Genomic DNA, 12,795 nt, shown 5'->3' with positions numbered 1-12,795 from the left:
TTGGCCCAGGGCGCGATCCTGGAGACCCGGGATCAAATCCCACGTCGGGCTCCCGGTGCATGGAGCCTGCTTTTCCCTCTGCCTGTGTCTCTGCCTCTCTCTCTCTCTCTGTGACTATCATAAATACATAAAATTTTTTTTAAAAAAATCTAAAATTCTGCTTCCAGGCAGCCCAGGTGGCTCAGCGGTTTAGCGCCGCCTTCAGCCCGGGACGTGATCCTGGAGACCTGGGATCGAGTCCCACCTCGGGCTCCCTGCATGGAGCCTGCTTCTCCCTCTGCCTGTGTCTCTGCCTGTCTCTCTCTCTCTCTGTGTGTCTCTCATGAATAAGTAAATAAAATCTTTTAAAAAATAAATAAAATAAAATTCCACTTCCAGTTTTAATTATTCACTAAATCTGAATTATATTTTATAAGTCAGTACTTGTCATTTAATAACAGTATATTTGAACTTTACATAATGAAATCATAAATTAAATATTAGGAGTCAAGTAATATTTCCACTCAATAATATTTATAATTAAGATATTGATGTGTCTACTTTCTTACGCAATACACAAAAGTAAGTTCAAAATGGATTAAAGACCTAAATATGAGATCTGAAACCATAAAAATCCTAGAAGAGAATATAGGCTGTAATTTCTGTATGCCATAGCAACATCTTTCTAGATCTGTCTCCTGAGGCAAAGCAAGGAAAACAAAAGCAAAAATAAACTACATCAAAATAAAAACCTACTACACAACAAAGGAAATAGTCATACTGAATGGGGGAAGATATTTGCAAATGACATATCCGATACAGGGTTAGTATCCAAAATATATAAGGACTTGCATAACTCAACACCAAAAAAACAAATAATCCTATTGAAAAATGAGCAGAAGATATGAACAGACATTTCCGTAAAGAAGACATACAGGTGGCCAACAGACACATGAAAAGATGTTCAGTGTCACTCATCATCAAGGAAATGCAAATCAAAACCACAATGAGATATTACTTCACACCTGTCAGAATAGCTAAAACCAAGGACACAAGAAACAAGTGTTGGTGAAGATGTGGAGAAAAAGGAGCTCTCGTGCACTGTTGCAAATTGGTGCAACCACTGTGGTTCCTCAAAAATTACGAACAGAATCACCATATGATCCAGTAATTCCACTACTGGGCATTTACCCAAAGAATACAAAAACACAATTTAAAAAGAGATATGCACCCCTACGTTTATTGCATCATATTTACAGTGGTCAAATTATGGAAGCAGCCCAAGTGTCCATCGATTGATGAATGGATAAAGGAGATATATACATATATCTCACTATGAAATGTATATGTGATGGAATATTTAGCCATAATAAAGAATGAAATCATGCCATTTGCAACAACATGAATGGGCTTAGAGAGTGGAATACTGAATGAATTAAGTCAGAGAAAGACAAATACTCTATGATTTCACTCATATGTGAAATTTAGGAAACAAAACAAGCGAACAAAGAAAAAAGATACAAATCAAAAAATGGACTCTTAACTGTAGAGAACAAGCTGCTGGTTACCAGAGGGGAAGTGTGTGTGGGGATCGGTAAAATAGGTAAAGGAGATTAAGAGTTAAGATTAAGAGCACTGAGTAATGTATAGAATTGCTGAATCATATATCTTACATCTGAGACTAATAGAACACTGTATGTTAACTATCCTGGAATTAAAATTTTAAAAATAAGTAAAACAAGCTTAGCACCAAAAAAAGATAGCTATGTGTCTGTATCGATAAATGATTATCCTTTGCAATAAAGAAATATGAACTGTATTCTGACTAACATTCTCCATGTTCTTTTTTTTTAATATTTTATTTATTTATTCATGAGAGACACACACACAGAAAGAGAGAGAGAGAGAGAGGTAAAGACACAGGCAGAGGGAGAAGCAGGCTCCATGTCGGGAGCCTGATGTGGGACTCGATCCCAGGACTCCAGGATCACGCCCTGGGCTGAAGGCAGACGCTAAACCACTGAGCCACCCAGGGATCCCCCATGTTCTTTCTTAATGCTTTAATCCATATTCAATTTTTAGCTATAAACAGGAATTTGGCCTGTTTTTAGGGTGGGGGGTGGAGGTGAAATTCTGGATTTGAGAATACTGAAAAGGTATCCGGAAAGCCTTCCAAAATGGATTATGACCCAATCATAAGAGTCAGAAGAACCTGCAGCCACACAGGACCCTAACCTGTCAACACTCAATCCTTAGATTATTCACTGTATCTTTTCCCCCTTCAAATGACCCACCTGCAAAAAGAAAGACCGATTCATAGTTGGGCAGATATTTTAATTCAGTGCCAATTTTAGAATGCTCTACAAAGTAATATGTTATTAGACTGGTATTAGACGAGTCAGATCAAGCAAAAATCTCAATATAGAAAAATCTGGATCAAAAAATTGTTGGTGAATAGTCAAGCAGATTCTTTTTGTTCCCCAGCACTAATATGCCTTTTCATTTATTTTTATTTTTTTCTAATATGCCTTTTTAGTGAAGAGTCATGTTTCTAATGTTGACTTGTGAATCAGTATGTCTCAGGTCAGCACAGAATTCCCTTTCATGTCAAATACAGGTGAAACGTGGAATCAACAAACACTGCAGAAAATAACTACAGCTTGGTTCGACCTTTCTTGGAAAACCCAAGTTCAGAAAATGGAGCAGAGATGCTAATGATGCAATTCCTCTGGCTGCAGCCCTGGAAGGGAACCGGGACTCTGTCTTTTTTCCTTTCTCCTTTCCTGTCAGAGAGAAGGAGTGGGGGCTTCCAAGCTCTAAAATACAAGCCACAACCACCACCAAGGGGTGAATGGTGAGAAGTGGTGGCACTCTGAACCACGAGAAGGAGCTGGGGTGTAGGAAATAGAGATGAGAGAAGGGATCAGGAGGCAAAAGAGGGAAAGAAAGGGAGGTTCCCACAGTAACTGAAAAAATGCTTCACCTAGCCTTGGGGAAGCTGGCAAGTGATGGCAAATGTCCCAGGTAGAGGCAAGAGCAGGATGAGGGCAAGAGTGGGATCAAAGTCACAGAAAGGGGAGCAGAAGAGAAAAAAAGTACTGAAGGCCAGTGAGGTGTGTCCCCCAGTCCATATGGCAGGAATTGATGCAACACAAACTAGGGTAAGAAAAACTGGTGGCTTTTCACATTTTTCATGTTGGTTTTAGATGTTCATTGCTCCATTTCTTTTTCTTTTTTTTTTTTCTTCAAGATTTTTATTTATTTATTCATGAGAGAGACACAGAGAGAGGCAGAGACACAGGCGGAGGGAGGAGTAGGCTCCCTGTAGGGAGCTCAATGCAGGACTCCATCCCAGGACCTGGGGATCACAACATGAGTCAAAGGCAGTCACTCAACCACCGAGCCACCCAGGTGCCCCTTGCTGCTCCATTTCTATGCTTCTTGGAGGTTGGAAAACATGGATTGATTCTCACTGCTAAATGTGATTTTCTAGACTAAGTTACCCTCATGAAGACAATATGGAAAAGCTTATATTTCTACCAGATTTAGGTAATTTGTTTACAAATTGAGGATGCAAGCTATATCTCAGAGTTCCGATAGTGCAGGTTGGGAATTACCTGATGCCCTTTTACTGTCTTACCCGACACCCTATATCCCCGCCCCTGGTACACACCTGGCATCCGTGGAGCTCTCGATAAATGGCTGCTGAGAAGATGGTGATACTTCTTGACATGAATACCTCTAGACTTCACAAGCAAAATAACCTTTCTAGGAGTAATTTTTACCAACATTCAGAGAACTAGAAACTTTGAAAGACTAAGCTGGCCATGTCTGTGACCACAGGACTACTAATCCGGATCATGAAAGAAAACAGATAACAGAAAACATTTTGTCAACAGAAAGGCTTTCCTTAAGTTTTTGATGGCCTTTATTTTTTAGAGCAGTTTTAAGTTCACAACAAAACTGTGCAGAGCTCTCATTTATTGCTGGTGGGAATACAAAATGGCACATCCACTTTGGAAACTAGTTTGGCAGATTCAAACAAAACTAAACATACTTTTACCATATGATCTAGCAATTGCACTCCGCAGTATGTCCACACAAATAGATGCACCCAGATGTTTCTAGCAGCCTTATTCACAAGTGTCGGAAATTGGAAGCAACCAAAATATCCTTCTGGAGGTGAGTTGGCCAAATAAACTGTGGAACATCCGGACAATGGAATATTATTTGGTGCTAACAAGAAATGACCTGTAAAGCCATGAAAAGACATGAAGAAAACTTAACTGTGCGTTGCTAAGTGAAAGAAGCCAATATGAAAAGGCTACTACCTATTGCATGACTCTAACTATACAACATTCGGGAAAAGGCAAATCTATGGAGATGGTCAGACGATCAATGATTGCCAGGAACTAGGAAGAAGGGGAAGATGGATAAGCTGAGCACAGAGGGTTTTTTTAGGGCAGGGAAACTACTCTGTATGATACCATAATGATGGATCCATGCCACACGTTTGTCCAAACCCGTAGAATGTACGACACCAAGAGTGAGCCCTAAGGCGAAGAGCGGACTTTGGGGCCTAGTGCTGTGTCAGTGTAGGCCCGTCCATTGCAACAGATGTGCTTCCAGGCAGGGGTGATGATAACGAGGGAGGCTGTGAATGCATGGGAACTGGGGGTATATGGGAAATCTGTACCTCCTGCCCAGTTTTGCTGAGGAAGGTTTATAAGTGGGCTACTCACAGTGTCTTGCCATTTGGTAATTGCTAACTTTGCTGAGTCCTTACTATGCGTCAGGCAGGTGTAGAGCCGGTCCTATTTAATCCTGAACATTGCCCTGTGAAGTAGATGCTCTTATCGTCAACCTCCCCATTTTGCAGAGGAGGAAATGAGGCTTAGAGAGACCGAGCACCTTGCCAAAGGCCACAACGTCACAATGGACGGAGCCTGCACTTGTCGTCATCATGCCATGCTCTATTGGGCCGCTGACGCCAACTGAAGTTAGTGCTTTGTCACAAGGACATTGTAACATGTGGGCATGACTAATAACTAGGACGGGATAGGAAGACTATGGGCTGAAATTTCCTCTGAAGCTATTTATAAATAAGCTGTAAAGATCATATAGACTGCCACCAAGTGAGAGATCCGGGGACTAGCTTTGCATGAGTCACTTAGCATCCTCTGCCTACGGATCAAGAAACATTTGCACAAACCATGTTAGAGATGGTCCTTCTGTCAAAGAAAAAGGAGTTAAAAGTCTTCTGGTGGCAAGCATTTAAATAGATGCTAATGATTTATGCTCTGACTTTTAAAAAAAAAGTGTCTTGCTACTTCATTATGCCTAAAATAAAGTAAAATATGACTTTTTCACTTTTTAGTGATTTATAGACTACCTCACACTGTGCCCTCACAGGGCACGTACAAAGGGAAGACTGAAATCATTAATAATGTAAACGACGCCCACATCTGGTTGATCCTCCCAGGTGAGTGAAGCGAAAGCCTGATTTAACAGATGGACACTGCACTGTTTCCTGATGGTAAAATCACCAGATGTTTAGAGATTCCAGAAGTACAAAGGCAGAAGGAAGTGCGTTAATGATGAGGTTTCTGGCACACCTTTGAATTTTCTTACTTTTAACACTGCATTTTCTTGCACATGGGGTATATGTGCACGAATTGTGCCATTACTTGAATTTTAATTAAAATAGAATTTTACTCTAGAATATTTTATTCTAAAAATAAGGAACAAAGGAAATGGTCTTATAAACCATTGCCAGACTATACCAAAGACTATTCAAAGTTTGAAAAAAATTAAGTTGTTTTACTTCTGATGGATTATTTTTTGCAAAAGCCCTGGAAGGGGCCAGGGCCAAATATACAGACCGTTGTGGCAACGATTTACCCAGTCCTCCCTGGCTCTGCCTCCCTGGCTGTGCAGGGCTCGGAGCCTCTGGCCCCGGCTGCAGGGGAACCATAGCCAGTTTGCCTCAGCACTTGACTAGGCTGTATCCATTATTTTTTCTTAGGTTTTATTTATTTATTTGTTAGAGAGAGAGAGGTTTTATTTATTTATTTGTCAGAGAGAGAGAGAGAGCACAAGCAGGGGGAGCGGCAGGCAGAGAGAGAAACAGGCTCCATACTGAGCAAGGAGCCCAAGTTGGGGCTCTATCCCAGGACCCTGGAATCATGACCTGAGCTGAAGACAGACACTTAGCTGACTGAGCCACCCAGAGGCCCCTGTATCCATGATTTTCCTGACCCTGGCAGGAAGTTGAGCCCACCCTCACTTGAGAAAGGGAAATTGTAGAGGCCATAATACTGAGGACCTGCCATGAGGATTTTGGTGCCAGCAGAGGCACAGGAGGAAGATTTTTTTTCATGGTGAGGAAGTGCATAAGAGCAAGGGCTATGCATAGAGCAAGACTTGGGTTTGAGTTCTGACACCAACATTTACTAACCACGTGGACTTCTCTTCGGACCAGTCACTTAACCACTCTCTGTCTTGGTTCTCAGTTTTCTCCTCTGTACAATGGGATTAGAATGCATACCTCATAAAACTGTATCGACGATCAATGAGATAAAGGGTGGAAACGCACTTTGCACACTACCCAGTAGAGCTGAGCCCTTAAATAAGAAGAAACCAGAGAGAGAAAAACCGCACAATGAATTTCTCTGTACACTGCCTCAGGCAACACACCCTCCCTCCTTTTTGCCTCAAGATGTTTCCATTGCCATGCCCCGGACAAACTAGTTTCAACTCATTTGGTCCAAACCTGTGTTGATCACTCCCATAATCAAAGCTCTGGGCCCTCCGCTCAGTAAAGTGAATGTGGACAACAATGTCCCATTATCATCATCATCAAGCTTGCTAGTTATTCCCACCATAAAAAAGAAATGATAATTCTGTAACGATCACTTCAATAGCAATCATGCAATATATCAATGTACCAAATCAACACCTTAAGTTTATGTAATATGTCAACCATATTTCAAGAAAGAAAGGGAAGGAAGGAAGAGAAAAAAGGAAAGAAAAAGAAAAGAAAGTTTATTCATTCCTTCATTCGGGGCTGTGGACTGGTCCCAATTGGAGCTTCTTCAGAAGGGGGAACAGGCTGAGGGACCCACCCAGCAAGGCTCTCCGGTCATGATTCCTCTTTCAGATATTCAGAGGTTTGGCCTTCTGACTCCATCCTGATACAGAGACAAATTACAAAACAACCCAAGTAGCCTTCTCTTCTCTAAGGATCTTTCACGTGTGCTCTGAGCGGGTGAGGCTGCCCTGGGGTTAAGCACTGGGCTATCAATTGATGGAAGGCAGAAGTACGCCCTGAAAGAGGCAGGCCAAGCCTCCCTTTTTCCTGTTCTCTCTCAAACTACCTGCTGGGTGACTGTTTAATTAGTGGGAAAACAGCGATTCCCAGAAATTATGGAGTCTTTCGTGTTCACAAGGATCTAGTTCCTTACGCGTTTTTCCCAGCAGTATATACAACCATTTCCTACTATTAAGTACTAGGCTAATCTGAATATTAACTATCTGCCAATTTCAACACACCTCTCCTATAAACATTTCCTTCCTGGGTAGAGAGGAAGCCCAAATGATGTGGTCCTATGTAGTTCTTTAACTTTCTTTTTTATGATTGGAGCAGAGCATCTGATTATTTCCAGGTGTTTCAGATTTTCTCTTGGTCTCCTTGTTATTTCTCTCCTCTTTGAGCTCTTTTGGCAATGAATGTGACCATGAGGTCTAAAGCTATAAAGGATGTGTTCGCCACTTCCCTCTTATGTCTGTCTCTTTATTTAACCACAAGTTCACTGTCTTTATCCATGTTAATTCCCTGAGGTATTCACACAGCATTTGTGTTGACTGCCTTAATTTTGATCTTCTCTAATCATTCCCTGCCAGATGGTAGTTAAAGTTTAATGGTCCCTATAAAAATAGTTCCCTTTCTTCTTTCATCAGTCATGTGTGTTTACTTAGCTAACTGCTGGATGTTCAGAATGAACACAAAGTGACCACCAACAAAATGAATTCAACAAACACATTGGCTTAATACTTTTCATGGTAGCTAAAGATGTTGCCTGCCATTACCCACTCAGCCATTATCCTTACATTTTATTGTCTTTCCTTTTCTGTTTTTGTTAGTTTTCTTTCCTTTTTATCTCCCTTCTCAGGTTGTTTGATGGAAAGCCACAAGATTGTGAGGCCTGGCAGTCATCAGTATGCAACAATTAAAGTGTGTGGACATGTCCAGCTCCAATAGCATATAAGTGCTAGATAGATGACATCTGGCATATCTGGAGAGCTTTCCGTGCCACACCCGTAAGATGTGAGTGAGCATCATTCTTTATGATTCAGATAAAGATGCTGAGGGAACTCGCAGAAGGCCACACAAGAGGCTAGGATAGAAACTCGCATTCTTTTTTTTTTTTTTTTAAGAATTTTCTTTATTTCTTTTTTTTCTAAATTTTATTTATTTATTCATGAGACACACACAGAGAGAGAGAGAGAGAGAGAGAAGCAGAGACACAGGCAAAGGGAGAAGCAAGCTCCATGCAGGGAGCCCAATGTGGGACTCGATCCCTGGTCTTCAGGATCACACCCTGGGCTGAAGGCAGTGCTAAACTGCCGAGCCACCCAGGCTGCCCAAGTATTTCTAAGTAATCTCTACACCCAACATGGGGCTTGAACTCACAACCCCAAGACAAGAGTTGCACATTCCTCCAATTGATCCAGCTGGGTGTCCTGAACTTGGCATTCTTAAGGAACAAAACAAAACAAAACAAAACAAAAAAAACATATAGATGTAACAAACTCATCTCTAAACAAAATAATATGCCCTTTGTGGGTTTTATGCATCCTAAAACATTCCTGAGCTGGCTAGTTCAGGAAAAGCAAGTAAATGAGGATATTTGGTATGCCATTTTTCAGACAAGGTAACTGAAATCAGTCACATTACATGACTCTTGCCAGGCCACACACACATCTCTAGAAGGATCCTGTCACTTAGATTTACATTAGATTTATTAAAATATGTAGGAGCTATTTAAAAAATAAATAAAACTAACCAAACAAAAGATTAACAGCATTTTTAGAGCAAGCGTTCTGGGTGACTTTATATATACACTCCACTTAAAGCCTATAAAATTTAGGACTCCAGGGCAGGAGTCTGCAAACTACAGCCCGAAGGCCAAATTCAGTACACTGCCTGTTTTTGTAAATAACGTTTTATTGGAACATAGTCACAGCCATCCTTTTGCATATTGTTTATGACTGCTTTCACACTACAAGGCATTGTTGAGTGGTTTTAACAGAGACTATATGAACTGCAAAGCCTAAAATATTTACTATGTGGCCTTTTACTGAAAAAGTTTGCCAACCCCTGTTCTAGGTCTTTGAATTATGGCATTGCATGTCACTTTTACATAAATAATTTCTTGTTATGACTCAGAAATGTTATTTGGTGTTGTTGCTGAACGTATCTTCAAATGATCTGATTTTAAATAGCATTTCAAATGCAAAAGGATTCTAAAATCATCTACCAAAATGTATATTAATTGACCACCTTAAAGAGTTAAAAAGTGACAAATGTTCAACAACTTCTTGGTGATCTGAGAAGCAGTTAATCGCCGCTGTACATTCTACAGGTGGTAGTATTCTGGAATGTGAGCAAAAGATATGCCAACTTAAAAAAAAAAAGATATGCCAACTATTACTCAAGGAAAAAAAAGTCAGTGTTAGTATCTGTCCAGTTCCATAATTTGGGGCAAGAACCATAATCCATCTGGGCTTTTGTTTCTTCATCTATGAATCAATGCCATGTATTAAATAATCTCTGGCATCACTTTCAGCACTAATGTTCTGTTGCCCATATTCTACTCAAAACTGTAGTGTACTCCACAAAGTGTAAGTGACCCTCTTTTCCCACTCCCTGCCTCTCTGCCAAAGGGGAAAAAGAAAGTTTCTAGGCTCTCATAGGAGTATAGTTAGTCCCAATGGTTGTTTTTTATTTTAACTCCAGGATATTAACATATAATGTTATACTAGTTTCAGCTGTACAGCATCGTGATTCAACAGTGCTATACATTGCTTAGTGCTCATCATGATAAGTATCCTCCTTAATCCTCATCACCTATTTCACCCATCCCCCCCACCTCCCCTCTGGTAATCATCTGTTTGTTTTCTATAATTAAGAGTCTGTTCTTTGGTTTGTCTCTTCTTCCCTTTGTTCGTTTGTTTTGTTTCTTAAATTCCACATATGAGTGAAATCATATGGTATTTGTCTTTCACTGACTTTTTTCGCTTAGCATTATACTCTCTAGGTCCATCCGTGTTGTTGCAAAGGCAAGATTTCATTCTTTTTATGGCTGAGTAATATTCCATTGGCTATATGTATTTTAAACAATGTTGTGATAAACATAGGGGTGCATATATCTTTTTGAATTAGTGCTTTCTTATTCTTTGGATAAATACCCAGCAGTAAAACTACATGGTCATATGGTGATTCTATTCTTATGTTTTGAGGAACCTCCATAGTGTTTCCCAAAATTGCTGCACCAGTTTGCATTTGCATCAACAATGTGTGAGGTTTCCTTTTCTCCATATCTTTGCCAGCACTGTTTTCTTGTGTTTTTTATTTTAGCCATCTTGACAGGTGTAAGATGATATCTCGTGGTTTTGATGTGCATCACCCTGATGATTAGTGATGTTGAACATCATTTCATGTGTCTGTTGGCCATCTGGATGTCTTCTTTGGAGAAATGCCTGTTCATGTTTTCTGACCATTTTTAATTGGACTATTCTTTTGATAATGGGTTGTATAAGTTCCTTATATTTTTTAAATACTAACCTGTTTTGGGTGTGTCATTTGCAAATATCTTCCCATTTCATGTGATTGTTTCCTTTGCTGTGCAGAAGCTTTTTACTGTTTACTAATTTATCCTTGCTTTTGTTTCCCTTCCCTCAAGGGACATATCTAGAAAGATGTTACTATGGCTGATGTCAAAGAAATTACTGCCTATGCTCTCATCTAGGACTTTGATGGTTTCAGGTCTCACATTTAGGTCTTTAATCCATTTTGAATTTATTTTTGTGTATGGTTTAAGAAAATGGTTCCATTTCGTTATTTTGCAAGGTAGCTGTCCAGTTTTCCCAATACCATTTCTCGAAGAGAGTTTTTCCCATGTATATTCTTGTCTTTGTCAAATATTAATTGGCCATTTAATTGGGGTTTATTTCTGGGCTCTCTAGTCTTTCCATTGATTCATGTTATATTTCTGTGCCAGTTCTATATTATTTTGATTACTACAGTTTTGGAATATATCTTGCTATATGGATTATAATATCTCCAGTTCTGTTCTTCAAGATTACTTTGTTCTTCAAGATTACTCAGGGTTTTTTGTGGTTTCATACAAATCTTAGGATTTGTATCTTTTCTCTTGTTGATGTGATGTATCACATTGATTTGTCCTAGTCTGTGAAAAATGCTCTTGGTATTTTGATAGAGACTGCATTGAATCTGTAGATTTTTTTGGGTAGTATGGGCATTTTAACAGCATGTATTCTTCCAACCTATGAGCATGGAATGTCTTCCCATTTGTGTCATCTGCAAGTGCTTTCATCAATGTTTTAGAGTACAGGTCTTTCATATCTTTAGTTAAGTTTATTCCTAGGTATTTTATTATTTTGGTGCAACTGTAAATGAGAATGTTTTCTTAATTTTTCTTCCTGCTGATTGATAACTAGTATATAGAAATGCAATTGATTTCTGTATACTGATTTTATGTACTGCAACCTTACTGAATTCATTCATCAGTTCTAGCTGTTTTTTTGACAGAGTCTTTTGGGTTTTCTACAAATAGTGAAAGTTTTATTTCTTCCTTACTAATTTGTGGCTACGACTCCCATATAATATTGAATTAAAGTGGTGAGTGATGTATTTGGACATCCTATCTTGTTTCTGATCTTAGGAGAAAAACTTTCAAGTGTTTCACCATTGAGTATGATATTAGCTGTGGGTTTTTCATATATAGCTTTATTATGTTGAGTATGTTACCTCTAAACCTACCTAGTTAAGGGTTTTTATCATGAATGGATCTTGTACTTTGCCAAATGCTTTTTCTACATTTATTGAAATGATCTAATGGTTTTTAAATTTTTTAAATTTATTTGACAGAGAGAGAAGGCACAAGCAGGTAGAGCAGCAGGCAGAGGGAGAAGGAGAAGCAGGCTCCCCACTGAGCAGAGAGCCTGATGTGAGGCTCGATCCCAAGACCCTGGGATCATGACTGGAACCAAAAGCAGATATTCAACCGACTGAGCCACCCAGGCACCCCTAACCCCTATGTAAGCCACCCAGGCACCACCAGGCACCCCTAACCTAATGGGTCTTGCCCATTTTCTCTTGTAGATGTGATGTAGCACATTGATTGATTTACAAATAGTGAACCATACTTGCATCCTTGGAATAAATCTCACTGTATTGTAAATAATGATATTTTTAATGTATTGTTGGATTTGGTTTGCTAATATTTCATTGAGGATTTTTCATGGATGTTCATCAGAGACATTAGCCTGTAGTTCTCTTTTTCTTTATGTACTGTCTTTATCTGGTTTTGGTACCAGGGTAACACTGGCCTTATAAGAATGGATTTGGAAGCTCTCCTTCATCTTCTATTTTTTAGAATAATTCAAGAAGAATAGGCATTAACTCTTCTTTAACTGTTTGGTACAATTCATCTGTGATACCATCTGGTCCTAGATTCTTGTTTCTTGGGAGTTTTTTGGTTACTGATTCAAGTTATTGCTGGTAATCTGTTC

At 39.5% G+C, this 12,795-nt stretch overlaps 1 long non-coding RNA gene across 1 annotated transcript in view; it reads left to right on the top strand.

Annotated features, from left to right (window-relative positions):
* LOC125754408 (uncharacterized) overlaps positions 1-12,795 on the top strand; it is a 36,729-nt gene that overhangs the window by 17,943 nt on the left and 5,991 nt on the right. The window contains exon 2 of the long non-coding RNA XR_007408507.1: positions 8,151-8,305. This is a non-coding gene — a long non-coding RNA (uncharacterized LOC125754408). The remainder of the gene's footprint in view (positions 1-8,150; positions 8,306-12,795) is intronic.

Source organism: Canis lupus, chromosome 36 (genome assembly GCF_003254725.2).
Source record: "Canis lupus dingo isolate Sandy chromosome 36, ASM325472v2, whole genome shotgun sequence".
Lineage (NCBI taxonomy): Eukaryota > Metazoa > Chordata > Mammalia > Carnivora > Canidae > Canis > Canis lupus.
The sequence above is the reverse complement of the archived record's forward strand: the minus strand, read 5'-3'. Positions and strand labels throughout refer to the sequence as shown.